Below are 23,548 nucleotides of genomic sequence, written 5' to 3'. Positions count from 1 at the left end.
AGAGGAGCTATTTTTAATTTATAGAGGCCAGGATAACGGATTTCAAAGTGAGAAGCTCAGGTCACACAGCAATTAAAGGAGCCGACTGATGGAAGAATTGATTGCTTATCAATGACTGTATCATCACTGATTGGACTCTACTGTACTTTGCAAGAAATAGGACAATTAGAGATAAAATCAAAGACCAAATGTATCATAATATAATACCTCAGGATATACGGTTAATTTTGAATAAGAAAAAATTTTCTATCCACGAGAAGATTAAAATTACACCTAAACTTACCTTAATTTTAAGCTTACTATATTAACAATAAAATGAAAAACCTGATTACCATGTCGATACTTAAATGATGAAGAGGAAACTTATAGTAGTAATTGTTTAATATTTTTATTTCATTATCTATATTTTTATTCAACCTACTTCTAACACAAAGGAGGGAGAGATTGAAAGAAGAAGAATTATTGTGGGACGGTGACACTAACCCCAAGATTCCAAATGGTAGCAAAGGTCACATTGATTGACACTTAAGCTACACCACGTCTAAGCGTTCTCTTGCCCTTCTTATCATCTCTTCCATGACCTAATGTTACTAGTACGCAGTTATTGTTATCTTGGGTCACTCCTATCCGCAACATAGAGAAAAGGCTGTTGGAGGAGAAGATGCCCTGACAGGCACCTAGAGGTACAATCATCAGTGACCTGACTACTCACAACTTGCCAGCTTCCACAGAGATGAGAATTGTATTTGCACATGGGGAACATTCTTAATCAGGACTCCTAATTCTAGTTTTGCTTCTGCCGCCAGCTCTGCGATCTCTAAACTTTTAATTACAATGAACATGTTAGAATAGATAGATGTTCACTGACATCTTTTCTTGATCTAAAGTACTGTAGTTATTTCAGAAGTTCCCAATTCCTTATTCTAATCACTAAAAAGAAACAATAATTATGAAATGTGATAGAGATGCTAATTATTGTTATAATGGCAATCATATTAGAATATGTAAACATATCAGAATAACATGTGTAGAATAGCTGTTATCAACAGGACAAGTAATAACAAGTGCTGGAGATGATGCAGAAAAAAAGGAACCTTCATACACTGCTGGTGGAACTGCAAATTGTTACAGCCACTATGGAAAACAGTATGGAGTTTCCTCAAAAAACTAAGACTTGATCTACCATATGATCTAGCAATCCCTCTACTCAGTATTTACCCCAAAGACTTGAAAATATATATACAAAAAGATATTTGCACATCACCGTTCATAGCAGCATTTTTCACAGTGGCCAGGATATGGAATCAACCAAAGTGTCCTACGATAGATGATTGGCTAAGGAAGCTGTGGTACATATATACAATGGAATATTACTCAGCCATAAGAAGAGATGAAATACTGCCATTTGCGACAACATGGATGGACCCTGAGATAATCATGCTAAACGAAATAAGCCAGACAGAAAAAGTCGAAAATCACATGATATCACTTTTATGTGTGATATAAACCTAAAAGCAAAAACGAACAGGATAAACAAACATAGGCTCATGGACATGGACATTAGACTAGTGGTTACCAGAGAGTGCGAGGGGAGGTAGATGGGGTAAAAGGGGTCAAATATGTGGTGACAGAAAGAAATCTAACTATGGGTGGTGAACGTACAATACAATATACATATGCTTCACTGTTGAACTGTACACCTGAAATGTAGTGGATTTCGTTAACCAATGTCACCATAATAAAAATAAAGAAATTAAAAAGAAAAGAAAAAGATAAATTTGAAAATAAATAAATAATAACATGTTTTACACTTTAAATTTACACAATGTTATATATTAAATATATTTCAATTACAAAAATAAAAATTCTGAGCGTTTATTGAAATCAGAAGGGAAAATCTAGAAAATTTTTAACCTGTACCCATTTAATGAGGACCTCCTAGTAAGACCACTCTAAGTGATCTAAAAGATCCCCACATGATCCTGATGATTCTCCAGGTTATTGTGATGCTGTCAGCTAACTAGATCCCTAGATTATAAACTCCTTGAGGGCAGCAATTATATCCTGTATATCTTGAAATCTCTGTACAGGGCTTGGGATATTAGAGGCATTCAGTAATTTAACTGTCTGATGATTAAATATCTGCTAAACAGAACTTGCACATTTTTGTTGTTATTGGGTTATATTGAAAGAAAGAGGATATGTAATAAAGGCAAAAGGGTATGTTTATTTTATATCATGTAATTATAAACACACAAAATTGACCTCAGCTTTAAACAGTCAGAGATATAAATCAGGAATTAACTATGGGATTAACATAACTTTTTTTAGTTCACCCTGTTTTTTAAATGGTTTATTCTCATGGGCTTTGGTTTTAGCATTTATTTTATTAATCTGACCTACATTGTTAGCTTTATAGAGTTTATCACTATGAAGGACACACTAATCTAAGTAAAATGGAGCACTGAAGAGAGATATTCTCATGGATTCAACACGGGTCATTCTGATTTTTTTATTAGGTCATTCGTTATTAGGTCTTTCTTGGTTTGTTTGTTTGTTTGTTTGTTTGTTTGTTTTTCGGTTGCCAGAGGAATTAAAAGGCAAAATATAAACTGATGTAAATTTGCCTCTGAATTAGATCCCTGTTTCGAGTTTAGCAACAATGTCAAACGTCCCCTACCAGGAAGCCATTAATTCTGGAAGCAGAGTGTCAAAATAAAGAAAGGAGGTTGTGTATTAGTACGTTTATTTCGTTATAATGTGAAATGTGCTCCTTTGCATTTAAATGGACAGAAAAAGACCTAAGCATTAACTTGGGGTTCATTAAAAGTAAGCATAAGCCTGTCCATTCATTACATTTCCCCCAAAAATCCCCTCTGGTAAAAACTAAAATCACTAGCACAAACAGCTGGGTTTGTGTGATGCCATGCTGCCTGAATACCATTGTTTGATAGGTTTAATGTCACTTTTGTACTATTATGTACCACAGAGAGAGATGTTGAGCTGCATCCAGCAGGGTGGCTAACATTCTGTGGCTAATTGCATATAGCTATATGACAGTACTGAAGGAAGGACGACCCTGCATATGTCTCAGAAGGGAATAGAAAGATACTTGTTTATAGTCACCCATCTGTCTGGTCACGATAGAATCACATATAAGTACAAGCCACAGTTTAGTGTGTCCTTCAAGAATGATTTTCTCTCTCATTATATGTATTCTATCTGTTATTTCTCAGATACAGGCTACCAGAAACTGTTTCTATCTTCTTTACTAACAATGATACATATCTGATATTCTAAGACTTCAACCAAAGTGAAGCCCTTCTAATAGACTCCATAATTATACAGAGAATATTGCTTCCAGCATTGGAAAGGATCTAAAATTGTAGCTGCTCTATAATCTTCACTTTGTGGTTGATTAGAGAGGTTCAAAGAGGTTAAATAACTTGCCTAAAGTTTGAAGAGTGAATGATGAAATCTAGATCTCCTGATACCTTGTGCCTACGTATCAATACGTATCAATAAACAAGCAGGTTCTCAACTGAATCTGATGCATTGCTTGTCATTGTCACTGCAATCATTTAAAATGCTGAAACATTAATAGAGCCAGAGAGAAATGTGTAAAAGCAAGAACAATCAAACTAATGGTAGATAATTTATCCCTTTCAAAGGAGCAGAATCTGCGCCTCTCTTAAGGTATTTGAAACTCTCTACCTTGTTACTACAAATCGTACTTTACATATTGTATCTTACCTATCTGAGTGCAAATCATGTATACCATCCAAAAACTATTCCATCTCCAACTCTTGCCAAGCTTCTTCCTCAGACAAAATATAGTTTGAATCATTATACTCCCTAGCCATGAACATGGATCCCTGTCATCCTTGGAACAGGTAATACAGATGTCAATAATTATTTTAAATTTCAACCTAGATTTCAAAAAAAGAATAAAACATCTGCCATGATCATCCATATAACTGCAGACTCTGCTTCATCGACATTACAAAAGTAAGAGATTATTCATTACTCAATAGCATTCTCCTAAATTACTTATTTTAATAAAACATCTTTTCAGTTTATCAAAAGTGTGAGTCATTCTGATTGGCAATTTAAACATATCTATACAATGAGAATAAACGTCATCTCCCCAAATGAACATCAGAGTACATGATATTGAGCTATTCTGATTCTTTTCTAAAGGATAATTACAACCTAATGATACCTGCATGTGAAATACTTTAATAAACAATAACCAAGATTATTCTCCATTATTAGATTAGAAATTTGCTCATAATCTAAGTGAACCAGATTTGGCTGTGTAAATCTATTTAACATAATCTTCGGTAATTTGCCTAGTGTGTACGGCAGGCTATACGTTTGCTCATCCTAAAGTTATTCCAATACCCAGCAGGCTTTTCCTCAATAATAGAAACCCAATTTTAATAAAATCTAGCTTCTTGAAGAAGTCATAAAACCTTTGATTTAACTGACCTGGGAATTCATTACACTCGGATTCCTGATTATTGAACAATCAATCCCCTTATTGAGTTTGATCTTCTGTACTTTCAACTAAAAAATCTGGCATTATTTTTCCTTTGCTGAAAGAATACAACTATGATAATCAATGTTCCTAATTAGCTAATACGAGTTATTCAAGGAATAAAAGGGAATCATTGAGTTAAAAGTGCTTGTTTTATGTTTGCTATATAGAGAGACTAAATAGTGGCAGAAGTTCTGCTCAAAACCTATTTCTATATTGCAAGGTCTCGCTATTAGCACAAATTTTTTTTAACATTTCTAGATAGTCCAAAAATCTTTATGTAATCTAGAAACCCAAAGGACATGCCAATTCTGGGGTTTTAATTAAACTTTTAAAAATAGTTTTTATTTCAGTATGATGACAACTGTCTAAAATAATGAATGCATATTGTCCCTTATCTCCTTCACAATTTAAAGGCATCTACCCATAAAGCCTTGGGCACGACTGAAGGGCTGCCAGAGAAAGACGGAATAATGTGAGTCATTTAAGTGAATTTGAAAAATAGTTCCTTGCTGCTTTAGGGGGAATGTCTAATGGCATTTCAAAAAAAATACAATAATGGCACAATCTGCATAATCACTTGTCAGAAGCTTTGGTATGGCAGGCCATCGAGAAAACTGATTGTTTGAAATACACTGTCTTGATAGATAAGAATTTAATGATGATAATTTTAAAGCTAAGAATATTAACAAAAAGGTTGATTGACGCTTTTGAACATTTCTTTTTATAGTTCTGGTATTTTGATTCTTTCTTGTAAAGTACTAACGGTTTTCTCAAGCGATAGAAACGTTTAAACTGTTGCTTCAAATGTCATGAAAATAATAGCAATGTGAACAAAATCAGTGTGCTTTGGGGTTTCTAATTCTGCTCGAAGTAGAATATCAAAACACGATTATCATCAACTAGCATTTTATTTATTAATAACTTCCCATGCTAGAGCTATCAATAGTATTGCAGTAAAAATGATAGACTACAATGGCAAAACTCCACTTTTACTCCTGGTTTGAAAAGTAAAACAATTTGAACCACAATGTAAATGTTTAAAAAATGTTCCATTGTTTGATGCATGAAACAAATTGTTACTAGAATTGATATGTTTTCTTGGTAGATTTATCCCTTAATATAGCTTGCTTCTTCTGATTAATGTTTGCATGATATTTTTTCCCCATCTTTTTCCTTTTAACAAGCCCATATCAAATTTGTAGTGGGTTTCTTATAGATGGCATAAAGTTGGATTATGTTTTATAATCAATTTTAATAATTTCTGTCAATTAGTATATTTAGACCATTTACATTTAATGCAATTATTGATAAGTTGGGGCTTAATCTGTGGTCTCAGTGGAGAAAATGTGAAGAACCTATATTTTCATACCCACCCGCTAATAACAAGGCACTCCTCCCTCTTCCCACTGGAGTGGTGTCAAAGGAGGCCTGGTAAAGAATAAGCACTCCAACACCAGACATCAGTAACAAGCCCCACCACACGACATGGTGCCAGTGGAAGCCATATGAAGAGCCAGAACTCCTAGTCATCATACATTATGCAAACACTAAACAAAAAGAAAACATGTGTGCATATTTTAATATCAGATAAGATACACTTCAGAGCAAAGCAAATTGCTAAAGACAGAGAAAGACATTACGTAATTATGAGTCACAAAGAAAACGTAGCAATCTTAAGAATATATGCATCAAACAAGAGAGGTGCAAAATATGTGAAGAGAAAACAGAATGGAAAGGAAAATAGACAAACTGACAGCTGCAGTCAGAAACCGACAACCATCTCTCAACAATTGCTTGAACAATTAGAAAATCAGTAATGATACAAAACTCAACAACACTATCAAACAAAAGGATCTAATTGACATTAAAGAAAACATTTCACCCAACCACAGCAGAATGCACATTCTTTTACAAGTGCCCACAAAACATATACCAAGAAAGACCATATCCTGGGCCATAAAAAAAAAAAAATCAATCAATCAAAGCCTCAAAAAATGTAAAAGAATTAAAACATGCAAGGTGTATTCTCCAACCACACAATGGAATCAAACTAGAAATCAGTAATAGATGGATAACAGGAAAAATCTCTAAATACTTGGAAACTAAGCAACACACCTCTAAACAATACTTGAGTCCATTAAAATTTTAAAAATATATCAATCTGAATGAAAATCAAAATAGAACATACTAAAATTTCTGGTGTGCAGCTAAAGAAGTGCTGAGAGGAAAACTTATAGCATTAAATGTATACATTGGAAAAAATGGGTAGCCTCAAATTAATAATCTAAACTCCCACCATGAGAACCTAGAAAAATAAGAGCAAACTAAACTCAAAGCAGGCAGAAGAAAGAAAATAACAAAGAGAGCGGAAATCCATCATGTAGAAAAAAAAAGAATACAATAAAACTATCAAGGAAAGAAAGAGCTTGACCTTGAGAAAGACAAATAGAATAGACAAACCATTAGCAAGATTAACCAAGAAAATTTGTTAGAGAAGACACAAATTACCAACATTAAGAGTGAACCGTGGGATATCATTTGCTTCTCTTTGTGATATTCAATCCCTAGTTGCAGGGTAACTGTTGCCCAATTATGCTGCTCTTTAAGAAGGGCTGAATTTCTTTCTGACAGTAATTTAAAAAGTAAGCTCCTACAGGAGGAATTCTGAATGGGCAGTTCTTTCTTACTTGAGTTCTACTACCGCAACTTCACTTAAGCAATCAAATGTTTTTTGGTGATGATGAAACTTTAAGGTTGAAAAGTACAAATTATGAATTAGCTCCTCAAGAGTTTGGATGTTTCTTTTGTAATCACCAGCACATTCCCAGCATCAAAAACAGTGTCAACTGTATCTTAGAGACAGTCAATATTTGCTAAATAAATAATTGAAGGAATTAAAAATTAGAAGAAGTACAAATAGTACAAATTAAAAAAAATAAACTAAGAGTTTAGATAAATGTTTGATTTAGTTGATTTTAGTAAAAGGAAATCCATAAATCACAGCAAAAGTCATGGGAGGGGAAGAAAAGCTGAGAATGAAATTTGGCTTAAGAATAAATATGACATAAATTCTTGCTCAAACTTTTCAATGTTCTTGCTGTATTTCAAACCCACTCAACTACATGGATTACAGATCATTAGCAATCTGCACTATTTGAATAAAACTCTTTCCCTTAATATTTCCCCAAAAGTATTACAAGACTTATGAAAATAAACTGTAAACAAACCAATCTTAGTAAAACGTGAATTGGAATACAGAAAAAGACTGGAGAAAGGCAGGTGGCTTATTTTAGAAAGTTAAGTGATTTAAGTGATAATTTCATAAAAGGAAAATGAGCTTCAATGAAGCATGCATGTCCTCTTCTACATTATTGGCAACAGTGCATGTAATTTGCACACATTTAATTAACTAATAAAACCCCTATCAGTAACATCAGGTTTGGAAATGTCATTGTTAATGACATGCTGTTCCATCAGGTTTAGTCGATTGTTTTTTGTTTTGTCATCACTAAGTACGTACCCAAAGGTGCCGTGCAGCACTTCTACTTGCCTTCGAATATTTCTCAACTTATTTAAAGTGTGTGAGGGGTGGAAGTTCACACAGGATAGAATTTACAGAATTCTCTAAATACAATGCCCTAAATAAATCATGATCCAAAGAAAATCTGAGGGATATAAAGAAAGCATGACTACAAAGGCATTCAGTCAACAACAGATTGTGTTCTGCTGCAGATAAACCAGTTGCCAATTTGACCAGAGCTATAAAGCATATTTCTTGCTTCACAACATAGACTGCTTTAACCCTTGTTCCCAGATACAGAAACCTAGTTAAGAGCTTATAAAATATTGCTATGAAACTAAAATCTTAAAGACAAAAAATAAGGATAAACAATATTTTCTACCTATATTTTATGTAACATAGTAAGTTTTTATTATATAGTGAAACTTATTTTTCCCTGGACATGAAAGAACCAGGGAAAGAGACATTTGTTCTCTATCTTGTCACCTGGATATAGGGTCATCTTTGTCCAGAAAGAAATTTTGATTGGAATCTTCCAGGTAAAGAGCTAGAAGGCAATGTCATACATAGTCATCTGTTTATGAAAAGAGATCACTATCCCATTGTCAAGTCAAAAGTATAATAATTGTTCTCTTAAGCTAATAGGTTAAAAGTTCCTCTACCCCTTAGGTTACAACACATGTATATATGTGATATAAGTACTTATACTAACAAATATGACACTTCTCTGAGTCTAGGTTTCATTGTGGGAATTAAGCCTTTTGCCTCTTAACACTCTAGTAGATTGATTTAGAAGCAGTCATATTTCAAGCACGTAGGCAAATGAGAATGTTTATAAAAACCCTACCCTGTACAAGGCAATGTGGTTGATGCTGTGCAGATGTTTCTATTGTTGTTGATTTTTAAAGGCAAAATATTTGACTACCAGTGTTGAAGTAGTAAGAGAGTAGACTAGGAAATGAGGGTTTGAGGATTAGATAGAGGATCTGCAAAGCCAGATAGATAGAACTTTACACATAACCAAATATGGTAAAGAATGATCCAGAAGAATTTTGTTGCCAATAACAGGGATTGAAAATTCCCAAGTACTTATCTCAAATAGGTATAAGGAAACAATGTCAGGGAGGGTGGTAGAGAAATTACAAGTTTGCTTCTTAGGGATGAATCTGCAGGTGACTATAGAAGGTCCAATGAAGATGTGCTACAGGAAGTCAACATGTTGGTCCATGGCTTAAGAGAGAGATAGAAACTAGAATTAAACATAGGGGTGCTTGTCATTGACCTCTCTATGGGGTGTCTGTGCATGTGTGTTGCTGCACTGCAAGGAGAATTGAGATATATGAATTTGTTTTAAATTTCAGAGGTACTTAATTTACTTCAAAGAAGATTTATTTAATTCATAGTATTTACTATCCTATCACTTGCTAATGAAATTGAAAGGGGGGAAAAATGCTACTAAATGTCATATCACAGCAATATGTAGCACAAATAATTAACCCTGAACAGAAATTTTACTAATATATTTCCTTCATGAAAAGTGAAACCATTTAAATTGCCTTAGTGTTTTAAAAATTACTGACTTAACATGTGTCATTGTGATTTTCTTACTAGCTGTTCTAGCGATAGGATATAAATTCTCCATGAACTTTGCCTTTCAGCTCTAATTCTTGCACATGATGATTAAACCAAAATGTTTTTCTTCATTCAACAAGAGTTATCTCTTTGGGGATTTTGTTAGTGATATTTACTAAGACACAAAACCCACTGACATTATTTAGTACTTTTGGAACATCTTGGTAGAGATGCTAATAAATTTTACCACCAGTTAAAAAATAGCCATCCAGCAGTATAACTTTGATTCCTAACTGTCCTAACCTCTCTTTTCACCTAAAAATGAATACTTGCACTGTTAGGCTCAAGTCAATGGAGTAATGGAATCTGGGAGACTCACATTGGTACTTGATAAGCAATGCATTAATCAAAAAACATGCTAGCCACTCAAGTAGCCACTTGAGTACTCCCTTGAGAAATATTTATTTAGGACAAAAAGTACCCCAGTTGCTTCCTGAAGATTAGTAAAGTAAGTTAGAACACTAGAAAATCTCTTCTATGTAAGACTCCAACCTTTCTTTATTGATAGAGTCACTTCCAAATCCTATTACTTCTTAATTCAATCCAATTAAACCCATATTTGTTTGAAACTTATTAAGTGCCTAACAGGATTCCCAACTGAACTCCATCATATACTTTTTTTAATAAAAGCCACGAAGACAATATATAATACATGTTTTGCATCTTTCCCTTGAAGTTATTTGGTCTCGATATAGTAGGAAATTGTTCTTCCCACCCTTATACTCTCCCCTTTACTGGGTTTACAGCTCGTGGTGATCAAACAGACTTGAATACAGGTAATGATTTTCTGGGATCAATATCACAAGCAGATAGTATTTTGGATCCACCAACTGGAAACTTAAAAGCAAAGAGGTGGTTGGGAAGAACCAAAACATGATAGATAAACAATGGCAGCTCCAGAATTTCCCTCTCGGAAAAACCCAGCAGAGGTGATCCAATATATAGAGGAGCTGGGGGCATCCAGTGAGCTTACACAGCAAGCACATGCGTTTCTCTCTGGTTATTTATTTGGAGTGGCTTGCGGAAACGAACTGGCAGAAATATTATGAAGCTAATAAAACACCCAACATATCCCCCACAACACCTAACATCAGAGGTTATGAAATAGTTACCCTACATATAACAAAAACAATGCTCTCTTTTAACTTCTAATTCACCACTTATTGAGACTTGGGATGTGGTATGATCATCCAGCCACAGATGGAAGATGAAAAATGGAGAACAAAACACCCAGTTGCAATTCTACAAGTGAACAATCTTTGTCTTCTCTTAGAATTCTACCAGTTGTGATCATCTGCCTTGACTGGCAAAATCTCTGAAAGAACACTGACCCAGGGACTCTGTGGACTCCTTTTGCCCTTACCAGAGTTGGGTTTTTAATACCCAAGGATTTTTATCTGACTACTACTGCTGTTCCTGTATTTTTCATCCATCTCAGTCTATTAGTATTTGCACAATCTTATATCTCGTAATAGAATAGGAGGTACTTCTATAAGCAGCAAAATGGAGATTTTTTTCGGTCATATTTTGTGGAATTTTTAAATACTGTTTTTCATTTTCTGAATATATGTAGCATCTGTTCCTTGTAGAAGTTTTGGGGGATGGGGAGAAGGTAAAGAAAAGAGAGAGAGAAGTAACTGTGATAGGGAGTTGAACTATGAAACTCACTGGATAGTTATCCAATAGAAAGTATTTGGAAATCAAAGCTACTTTGGAGGGGAATAAGATGATGTCAATTCACAAACTTAAATCAGGTTCCATCCCACTTCCACCATCTCTATCTAGATTTTGTGTTCCTGAATATCTAATTTGTAAGCGTTTAATTTTTTATTCAGATACACACACATACACTGCACAACAGTAATCTCATATTTCATAAATCTATTATATTAGTTTATATGCACTTATGTCCTTGAAATGTACCAACATTTGGGCTACTGTAAACTGACCTCTCATTCTGTGTTGCTCTGTGTGTCTGCTTCTTTTGTGTTTGTTTTTTGTCATCTACTCACAAATCCACTCTCAAGAGCTGGATACCTGTTCTGAGGGCCACTGCCCACACTGCCACCCCTGACTTCTGTCTCCTTTGCTATCAATTTGGATTACACAGATTGGCAGATCCATGTTCCAACCCAGTCTCCAAATCTCTTCCACATCCTTATGCTTGACTATTCTGATTCTCTAAGTGGTTTCACTCTAGGGTTTCAGTAAACCTTCTGGTCTCTACTTTCTGCTCACTAGGAGATCCTCTTTATCCTGCTCTGATGTTTTTAAATTGGAGACAGTAGCTTCTGGAATGATGTTCCTTTTCAGACTCTCACTAGGGGCAAGACATTTTCTGTACAATAGTGTTTCTAAATTTCTCCTTTGAAAAATTTTCCTCTTATCCCAAGGACTTGGGATAAACAGTAAAAATTCTATGTTTAATATAGAAGCAGAGGAGGAAGAACAACTTGCATTTTGACTGTTTTTTCTCCAACAACATGTTTAAAGTTTTAAAAATGTTTTTCTTGCCCTGCTACTTATCATTTATTCAAGACAGTAAAGCATATAGATCAAGAAATCAAATATTCAAAATGTTTGTCATCTACTCTCCATCGAATACAATAATATACATGCTTTATGTCTGCTATGCTCTAGATTTACCTACTTCTTCCAGATAAATCACCACGCAGATGATCTCTCTCTTGGACCTATCATGGTATCTTGAAATGTTTACTCACATTAACACTCAACTCTTGATTTCATGTCTCCAATGCCTCAGAAACATTCTCCATGTTACAAAAGCACTTCAAAATGTACTTGATAATATTATTTAAACTCCAGACATAATATCATTTAATATGTAACCTACTGCAGGTTGCGTACTCACACTCAAGTATTTGACACATCAAATATACACTTATTATAAACGATATCTATACACATACACACACAAAAGAAATATATATATAACTATATATGTAACTTCATTTTTTCTGCTTTCTCACAATTCCATAAACTGCATTCTCACAATTAAAACACCCTGACTGATTAAACACCTATCATATACTAATGCACTAAACATTGGGGGGTGGGAGGCAGATATGCCTAGAAAAATTAAAATCTCTGCTCTTAGGAAGTTTCCGCTCTTGCTGGAGTCATATGATATAAATGAATAGACAGCTGAATTTATTTTCCCAAAAGACATAAAAACAACTACAGAAGAAACCATCTTTTAAAATGTTCTCTCTTTTGAGAAAAGACAGGTCAATTAATATTTGGACCTCAAGAAATATGTTGAATGATGACTACATATTCTTACATAACAAATTTGGTGGTTAGAATCTTTATTAATTGCTTCAGGGTCGGTTTTTCAATACAGGCTTTGAAGTCAAGCTCCACTACTTAAAAGCTGTGTGATCTTCTTCTCTGTGTCTTACTTTCCTCAGGCATAAAATGCGGATGATAATATTTACAACCTCATAGCATTGTAAAGATTACATGAGAGAATGCAAGAAAACATTTACAATAGCCTCTGACACATTGTAAACATTCGATAAATGTTCACTATTATCACGAGGATTATAATTTTGGATATCTTTCTAAGAATGAGACTGTTTACTGGTGTCAGGTATCCCACAAGGAAGCCACTCACAAGTCACTTCCAACTTCATCTAAGATATACATGAGTAAGATTTCATAGATTCTCATATAAAATCAACACTTATAAGTTCACATTCCACTGTGACACAAAGACCTGTATTCAATTATAGAATTTCTTACATTTTTAAGATAAAAAAACTCATTTTGTCCAGAGATTATTTTTAAGATAAAAAAACTCATTTTGTCACAAACATTATTTGTCGATGGAGACAGAGTCAAGCATTTAACAAATTAACATTGTTAGGGCTCTATGAACTATTTTTTCATCTCCTTTCCATTCACAGATCATTCAATAGCAGGTAATGAGAAATAAATTTCATTACAGTTCCAAATAACTGGAGAAAAAAGAGTAAAACTGAAAAGCACATTGAAGCAATTACAAAACAGAACAATTTTAATTACTGATCCTGTTTATTTTTTATATAGCTTTAGAGAAGGCAGACACAACCTGCAGCATGCAAAAACTACCCAAAAGCAACCTAAGACTTGCATTTGCTCAACTTAAAGAAGTTTAGTACACAATGAAAGTGATTCACTCTGTTTGAGAGAAATGGAATGACCTGTCTTGATTCTACAGCCACCAGATTATCCACCAAATGGAGTAAACAGGGTTATACACTACAAATGCAAATAGCAGGAGGAAATTTACTTTCTTATTTCTTTCTCTTTTCTAAAAACTTAGATTTGGAGTTGCCACTAAGAAATCTGCTTAGAAGATTCATCAAATTCTCCTAATGCTGCTTTCTGCCATAGCCTGGTGACCCTGAATCTCATGCACAAACTCAGTTCTATATAATAATCAGATACACATTTCATCCTTGCACCTGTACCCATCTCCCAACAAGTCAATTCCATGTACTGGTTTCAACACGATTACATTATTGACATTTCTCAGCTGAAAGGCTCCTGCAAATACCATCCAATTTTCTAGCTCTTTTTGAAAAGATCAAAAGATACACCTTGCATAGTAGACAAGAATTTACACTGATGGCTGTCTTTTGTCTTGAATACCAATGCTGCTGGCAGTGTTTGTCAGGAGCTAAAGGTAAGTCTCTATGCTAACTAACTACATTCAGTCAACTACAATGACTTTTACTGGACATAAAATATGTTTGTGCTTGTGAATGCTTTTTAAGCTTGAACAAACTTGAGGCAGTGATCTTCAAGGCCACCTAATTAGGGAAGTTGGCAATCAAATAAGAAAACTTGCCCTTGGAAATCAAATGTATGTCATGCCTGAAAGGGAAATGCCTTCTTCACTGGATCATGGTTCACATTTATGGATGAATCTGCTATTACAGGCACAAAGACAGAAGCTGTTTGCAACAGTTCTTGCTAGAAACCTTGTTCAAGGAAATTATCTTGAACTCTTGCTCTACTGGAGACAAAAGGAGTAAGTTATATTTCACAATGTATTGCTTAAAGTCTGAAGTTTCTTTTAATGAGCTAGAGGATTAACTATAAATTCACCTAAGAGGATGGTGTTATTTCATCCAGCTTCAATTACTATTTTCCAACAAATAAGGACCAACACTCTTTCTATATATCTGATCTGTCTGCCAAGCCCGGGCTTATGGCAACTGGCTTGAGGACATTTCCACCTGTATATATTTCAGTTACAAGTGCAGAATTAAAAGCATTTTCTTCCCCTTCAAACCAACTCTTGCTCATGGCATCTCTATTTTTAAAAAAACACCACCATTCTCTCAGTCCCCTGTATTCAATATCACTGACCTGGAATCCTTGCCTTTGGTTGATCCCTAACCCAACCACTGCCCAGTTCTATTTCTTATATCTCAACGTTTCTCTCCTCAGTATTTCTCATATCCATCCCTAATTTCCTTTCTGTTTCTCTCCCCCGATAACCTCCAGCACCACTTTATCCCAGGTACCTCACTATTTTCATAATGCACTGCTACAACTATCTCCCTTTTTCCCATCTCTCACACCAGGCTACATTCTCTAAATTGTTGCACTTTTATCTGCTTAGAGCATAGTTCTAAGTATACCACTTCTCTGCTCAAAGACTTTCAAAACAGTCCAGGACTTCGAGAGTTAAGGAACACTACACATCTTGAACTGACTTCCAGTGACATGCCTGTCTGCCTACACTCCGAACACCACAATTGGTGATCTCCTGATGTCAGTTCATTTGCTCATCTGATGCTGCCACCTAAATGTGTAACCGACCTTCTTTTCTTCTTTACCTCCAAAAACTTTAATCCTTTAAGGCTGATCTAAAGGCTGCCTTTTCCTTGAAAACCCTTCCCAATTTGCCCAAATTAATATATCGGCCCTCCCTTGAGTCTATTACTTTGTTTATGTCACATCACATTTTACCTTGTATCATAGCTGTTCTTGCTCAATTGCCCTAGTATGGTCACAGACACCATTCCCTTTTTAGTAACAGTCACACATTTCTTCTGAAATTGGCCTTTTATCTCCTGAAAATACTTTTATCTTGAGAATAAGTGTTTATGCCAACTTGAACTATGAAGGAGAAAAAAAGAAGAAAAAGGAGAAAAATAGAAGAAGAATGTTAATATTTATCAAGATAAAAATACCAGTTGCTCATTTTTTGAAGACAATGAATTGCCTCTGCTTCCTGTAATCAACCTGAGGCCAGGTGTCATGATGAACAACTCTTTACAGCTCCTGCAGCATCCACAGCTTTATGAACAAAAGAGCTGTTCAAGAATTATTTTATTAATTTGTTGAATGGAATATAACTGTTTTCATTATTTTTTTAGTTGATAAAAACAGGAATTTATCTTTCCTGAAAGTTTCCACCTGCTTCTTAAGGTTCCCATCTCAGGTCCACTTGCTCTTCACATCATTTCACACACACACCCTAATGGCTGGACACAGAAAAACTAGTGTAGACCTAAATGTCTTCAAACTCTTTATTCTAAACCAAGTTTGGTTATTTAACATAGAACATACATTTGAGTTTTCACTTCCTGTTTTAAATCCCACTGACAGAAACACCTCTGATTGTGACTGGCCTTTTAAGTTGCATTAAGCTTCTAATGGTAAACAAACCCTGAGAGTCCCAGTTCTCTTCGAACTACTCAGTTACAATTCGGTATGTCACAGAGTATTCCAAGTCACCATTCTGCCACTCGATTCACACAACCAAATGTGTCAAACCTGGAACCTTAAACTTAAATCTCTGGGATGTAAACCAATGGTCAATGCAAACATGCTTTGAATAAAGGCGAAGGGTTTGACTTAGGAGTCTAGTTTCTTAGTTATTTTCTAATTTTTAGAAAAAGAGATCACAATACAATAAATCTGGTTCACCAAATCAGTTCCTTGGAAAACATCAAAAGTTCCATTCATTTCTCCTCAAATTATCCATCAAGAAACACTCCTTTGTGACTAAAAGCTATTACTTGACAAAAATATTCTTTCTTTGTAAAGACGTTATGAATTTTGTTAGAGACAGATGAGAAGGCGCTGCAAGAAAAGGGAGGATGGTGAATATTTACGTTAGAAGAGCCAAGAGGGAACACTATCAAAATGAAAATGGCAGGGACATTAAATATAACGGTAGAGTTTTCCACCCAAGTTACCTATAGCATTTAGGTGAGTAATCACGCACAAAACAAACAAACAAACAAACAAAAGATGACCCAGAGCCTGACACTCTGCAGAACTGCATAAATCTAGGAGTCCTAAAAATGCCAGTAATATACTAACATAAAACAAGCAATTATTCTTCATTTATCCAGAGGCTTATTTTTGAACACTGAATGCCAGGCACTGTTCTGACACTGCTTGGAAGAGAGTGTAATGAGAGGAACAAATAAATAAACCAATTATTTGGTGAGAGGTTGTTAAGTTCTCTGATGGTGTCTACACTTGGTGCTAGGAACATCAGGCACCACATGTTCCTGATCATTATCTCAATGGCTTCACTGAGACCCAGTGTTAGTTGTCCTTTCTGGATATTCCTCCCCATCATGAGGCCCAATATTGGAGCATTTCAGAACTCATTTTTCTCTAGTTACTCATACTTTGGGTGATCTCACCCAGCCCCATGGTTTTATATACCACCTTATGCTAATGGCTTCCAAGTGTATAATTCTAGCCCCAATCTCTACTCTCCAGACATGTATATCCAAATCTTTCCTTGTACTTCTAAAAGCATCGCTAGCCAGATTCTTGATGTCCAATCCCTTTAAGAAATCTCCGCTACTTTCTGTTTTCTCTTTTGTAGTAAAAGGCACTCCCATTCATTCTTCTCTGATCTCACATCCATGCAAAATATACCAGCAAATAGTAATTTAAAATATATATCTAGGTTCTTTTGTGTCGGGACTTGGGAGTTGTTCCTGGGTGGTCGGAACAATGGTGCTCGGTGTAAGGGAGTTGATATATGAATATGTTGAGTGAGGGGTCACTGTCTATCCTTTGAAAGAAGCGAGTTTTCTCTGACACTCCTAAGCCAGTGACCATTTCTGCCTAGTACTACAAGATTTACTTGGCTGTTGAATGGAAAACTGGTGATCAGAAAAAGTTCTTCCTTTTTTTATGAACTTGGAAAGAAAATATGCAGATCAAAATTGATTATATTTATTTTTAATTGTGCAAATAGATTCTGAACCAACATCAAGTCTAGATTAACGCATCCATAAGATTCAAGCCATTTATATTTAATCATGTCACACTGCCCTAGAGAATCACAACCTGTTAAACAGTAGATAAAACTTACTAGACCTATTGCTAGGAATGCATATCAAACTATTTTTCAGTCAACTAGCCTTGTAATCAAATTTCCCAATGAATATCTTGTCTTTGGTCACCTGTTTGAATTTAAAATACGTGTAATTAAAGTTGAGTGAAAGTTAAAAAGAAATAAAATATATATCCAATATCCCACCATTGGTTAACACCTTTGCCTGAGTTGCCCTATCCCAAGCCACCCTCATTTCTTGCCTAAATCACTTCTCAAACTTGAAAGTTTGTGCAAATCACCAGGGGATATGCTGCAGCAGGTCTTGAGTGGAGCTTGAGAGCTTCATTTCTAAGAAAGTCCAGGTGATGCTGATGCTGCTTATACAGAGACCACACTCTGAGTAAGTAGCAGGGAACCAGAGACTACTGCAAGATCTTCCTGTCTTCTTCATTCCTACTCTTCCTCCCTTAGTCTACTCATCACACAACAATCAGAGCAACTGTATTTATGATGTAAACCTGTTTAAGAATATCCTTTGCTCAACCTTCTGAAGGCTTGCTATATCACTTACAATAAAGTCTAAAGGTTCTATCAAGCCTTCAAAGTTCTATAAAATCCAGCACTTATTTACCTCTATGAATTCACCTTATTCCACTCCTTCCCTCACTCCAGTCCAGACAAATTGGTTCCTTGCTGACTTTCAAAAATGCTAAGCACACTCCTGCTTCAGGCCTTTTGAATATTATGCTCCCTGTATCTGGAATATTCTTTCCTCAGACATGCACATGAACTGTTCAGTTACTTTCTTTATGTCTTTGGTCAGTCTCTCAGTGAGCTCTACCATGACCATTCTATATAAAGCTGGGCAAGCAGCATACATAGATAGGCAGATGCGTATATACTTTCCAGATCCTCCCTTGCTATAGTCATCTCCCTGTCATCGCTACTAAATATTTAAATAACCTACTAAATATTTATCTGCTTATCATGTTTCTCTTCTTAGACCTGAGATTTCCACAGAAGGCAGGGGCTCTATGTTAGTTAGCTTTTCAGGCACTCTGTAAATATTTATTAAATAAAAGAATATACTTTTGAGTATGATGTAAACTAATTAATTTTAAAAGATATTCATTCAGAAGCACGTACTATAGCATATCATTTTTGTCAAGCTCCCTTGTATACTTAATGCTTTAATTATATAATGAGACTTAAGCATACTCCAGAACATGCCAGTGAATGAATTTCAGCATGGCACTTTCAGCAAACACAGTAACAAACACTTTTCCTCTAAAGAAATACTTTATTTTTCACTTTGCTTCTGTTGGAGCTGGAGTTGAGGACTATGACCCTGTTGAGACTAACTCTTTTGTGTGAGGTGTAAATAATTCAAGAAAAGCTAATTTAATGATTACAGAATAAGGTTTGATATCAGTCCAAGATCACTGAAATATAAACCTCAGTTTCTCCAATTATTAAATAGGTAAAACAGCATTACTTCGGAGAGCTGTTTTCAGAAATAAATTTGATAAGCTAAGCACTTGGTTCGGTACCAATCAAGAGTAAAGATAAAAGAGCAAACAAATATGTATAGAAATTTCTGTCAATTATGAAACTTTTCATGGAAGCTTCGAGTTCAACAAATTCTATGCAGACAAAAAAAAAAGTTTACCAAATGTAAATTGTCAGAATTCACTAAGCTAAATAATATCTCAACTGTTTGAAATGCTAGGTACTTTGTTTAAAAAACTATAAATTACTATAATCTAAATAACCTTAATTAATCACCAATGCTGCATTATTAACATTAATTTGTTAAGTGTATAGTGCTCAATATTAAAAATCATAAAATTTTGTGAGTAAAATTTTATTGGAACACCACCATACCCATTATTTTTAAAAATAATTTCTTTCTTTTTCTTTTTTTTTTTTTTTTTTTAATGAGGCAACCCTTGCTTGACCTCACAGATTGCAAGGACCTTGTCAGCTTACAATCTCTTATTTTTTTATTTTTTTTATTTTTTATACCTACAGCACCTGGTCTTCCTAGGTAGTCTCCCGTCCAAGTACTAACCAGGCCCGACCCTGCTTAGCTTCCGAGATCAGACGGGATTGGGCTTGTTCGAGGTAGCATGGCCATAGACTAAAAATAACTTACTGAAGTGAAATTCATATATCATAAAATCAACTATTTTTAAGTGCACAATTCAGTGGCATTTAGTACATTCACAATGTTGTGCAAACACCACCTCTATCTAGTTTCAAAATGTTTTCATCACGCTAAAAGAAAATTGCATACTCATTGAACAGTTACTGCCCATTTCCACCTCCCTTGACCCTTGGCTACTACCAGCTTACTTTATGTCCCTATGGATTTATTTATTTGTGATATTTCATATGAATGGAATCACATAATATGTATCCTTTTGTGTCTGGCTTCTTTTGCTCAGCACAATGTTTTCGAGGTTAATTCACGTCTTAGCACCTATCAGTAATCCATTCTTTTTTATAGCCAAATAATATTCCATCGAATGGGTACACCATACAATTGGCTTATCCATTCATCCATTGATGGATACTTGGGTCATTTCCACCTTTTGGCTACCTGAATTGTACTGCTCTGAATATATGTGTACATGTTCATGTTCAAGTACCTGTTTTGAACTCTTTTAGGTATGTATCTAGGAGCGGAATTTCAGGGTCATATGGTAATTCTATATTTAACTTTTGGAGAAACAGTCAAATAAAAATAAGTTTTCGAGGCACAAATGAGTATTACTATAAGTCATAGTTGCCTCAGAGATACATGTTTTTGAAAAGTAAAGTATTGCACAGTCCTGAAGAAAATAATTGCATAGTAAGTCTGTCTTGTCTCGATCTCTGCATAAATGTATATACAAAATTAATATTCTTAAAAAAGAACTCAACAAATGAAAATCCAAAGTATTAATAATAATCCTGTGAGGCACACTTGGTATTTCTGAATTGAAGCAGAGTTATTAACACTGTGGCTTGGTGTTTCTAGAGGATGAGAACATATAAACCAGTCATGGACAAATAACCTAACCCTGGAAACCTAAAATGTCAGTTTCTTTATCTGCAAAAGTATGATGAATCTATAATTCTACAGCCTTAGTTTAAAATGGATGTTCTTTTAGTCAGACGGCTGTGAAATATGAATGAAGAATTAATTATTGTCATCTAAATGTAAACACACATTGTTTAAGAAAAGAAAATGTGGATAACAACTATTTTTGATAACTGAAATATATCTAAGGAAGTAACTTTAAAATAATCTTTTTTAATAGTGATCATCCAATTTTCAAGGTAGTAAAATATTTTTTAAAAACATCGTCTTACAAACATTATTATATAATTATATAATAGATTATGATTCATCTTATATTTTTATTTTATAGCAAAATGCCTAACAATCACTGGGACTATGATAATATTAGTCTAACTGCAACCATTATTATGAACACAATAAAATTGATATTCTGCCTGTTAGGAATACTACTTGCTGTTTTTCAGATTAGTTTAACATAGTTGCATTTGAAGTTTTATAAGGTATAATAACAAAGTTTTATGTAGAAAACATCTTTTTACTTTCTATATGCAATTGTGCCACCACCATATATTCCATTAAGACATATGTTTATTATTGATATGTTCTACCTTATCACAAAGAAGTTCCTGATCCAAATTTCTAGGATTTGGCTACATTTTAGACTTCACTTACTGCTATCTATTTGTGCCTCTAAAAATGTGTCTTCATAATTGTGTGTATGCATGTGATTTTGTGTCTTCATCTGAAAAATAATAAAAAGAATATAGTAAACATAACTCACAAATCAATGGGGCACATCTTACCTAATGGATTCATTCAAAGTCAATGTGATGGACATGGCTATGAAGGTGGCTTAACATCTTCTTAATACTTGTTTTAGTCTTTCTTGTGAAGTTTAAAGCTGAAACGTATAAATATATTTCATTCTACTTGAGATTTTTCTGGGTCTTAATATAAAATATTCTACAGTGCAGCTGTGATTAGTATAGATTACAGTGAGAAATGAACTAGTAAAATTCTGAAGATGATGGAACATTTTAGATCCTAAGGTCAAGAACCATGTTGATATACTAAAAATAGTGTAGGTCAGTGCTTTGTAATTATATATCCAAGAAAATCACTATGTGAACTTAAGAGTGTACTTTAGAAACATTAACCAAAAATGCTAATTGCATCATAGTTTATTAAGACTTTTGAAGATTTATTTCTTTTAAAACAAAAATGAATCAATTATGTTATACACTTATGTTCTAATTCCCTGGACTTAGCCTATTTCCTCATCTAGAAAATGATCAGTTGGAATAAACACTCTCATAAGGTTCTTAAAATTAAAAAAAGAAAGAGAAAAAGCACTATAGGACATAAAATTACAATAATATGTTAATTAACTTTTTTCTATCAGTTAGCATTTAACCCTATAATTGACATAAATTGCATACTTAACTAATGGTTATTGAATTTGAGTCGCTAATTAATACTTATTTTATATTAGCTTGAATTCAAGTCACTTCAATTTTTGGAACAAAAATATTTGCAATATATTAGTATAAAGGAGGAAAAATTAAAACTGCTGTCTGAGTCAAGGAACATTAATATTAAGATGAGAAGGAAAAAGAAAAGTCATTCAACTTAAAATACTTATTTTTCTGCATAAACATAAGAAGTATCTTTTAATACTAATGTAAGTATTCTTAGAAGATTGGTATATAGCAAAGCATATACCAATGCTGAAACTTTCTAAACATGTTCCCTTGAAAGTTTTAAAATTTGGCATCCTTCTAGATCAAATGTATCAGTATAGTCTATGGCCATGCCACCCTGAACAATCCCGATCCTGTCCGATCTCGGAAGCTAAGCAGGGTTGGGCCTGGTTAGTACTTGGATGGGAGACCACCTAGGAAGACCAGGTGCTGTAGGTGTAAAAATTTAAAAAATAAGAGATTGTAAGATGACAAGGTCCTCATAATCTGTGGGATCAACCAAGGGTTGCCTCGCCTAAAAAAAAAGTATCAGTATAAATAGCCGCCCTGGCAAATTAATCATACACAGAATTAAAATAATTATTTAAAGAAAGATATTAAAATATTAAAATAATCATCCTAGATGTTTTTCTAAGGCATTATACATTTTTAAAACTCAATATTTAGTGTAGTCTGCAGAAAAAGAACCAATCTATTTCATGAATAAGGCTCTTTAGCATTTGTGCATAAAACAAAATCAATTTTAGTCTTTAAAACAGGGCAGATTCTTGAAAATCTCATTCAGATCATATTTGTCAGTGGCACAATGTAGTAACTTTTATGAGGGAAAAAAATCCTAATATGTTTTGGGAGACTGCAAAGATCAACACTCTCCCTAAATTTTGCCAAAAGATTCAAATAACTTAAATCAGCTCCTAAATTGAAAACAATTATCAATGAACATTAGCTAGGATTTTATTCATTTCCCCTCTGAACTAAT

At 34.3% G+C, this 23,548-nt stretch overlaps 1 protein-coding gene, 1 non-coding gene and 1 pseudogene across 2 annotated transcripts in view; 1 reads left to right on the top strand and 2 right to left on the bottom strand.

The window, feature by feature from the left end:
• GPC6 (glypican 6) overlaps window positions 1-23,548 on the bottom strand; it is a 984,775-nt gene that overhangs the window by 868,386 nt on the left and 92,841 nt on the right. The gene's annotated exons all lie outside the window — the stretch shown is intronic.
• LOC120582815 (uncharacterized) lies at window positions 20,044-20,162 on the bottom strand (annotated as a pseudogene).
• On the top strand, window positions 22,889-23,007 carry LOC120582707 (5S ribosomal RNA). The gene has a single exon (XR_005647619.1). It is a non-coding gene; the product is annotated as a 5S ribosomal RNA (ribosomal RNA).

Source organism: Pteropus medius, unplaced genomic scaffold (genome assembly GCF_902729225.1).
Source record: "Pteropus medius unplaced genomic scaffold, Ma_sr-lr_union100, whole genome shotgun sequence".
Lineage (NCBI taxonomy): Eukaryota > Metazoa > Chordata > Mammalia > Chiroptera > Pteropodidae > Pteropus > Pteropus medius.
Note: the sequence above shows the minus strand (reverse complement) of the source record. Positions and strands in the feature narration are given on the sequence as shown.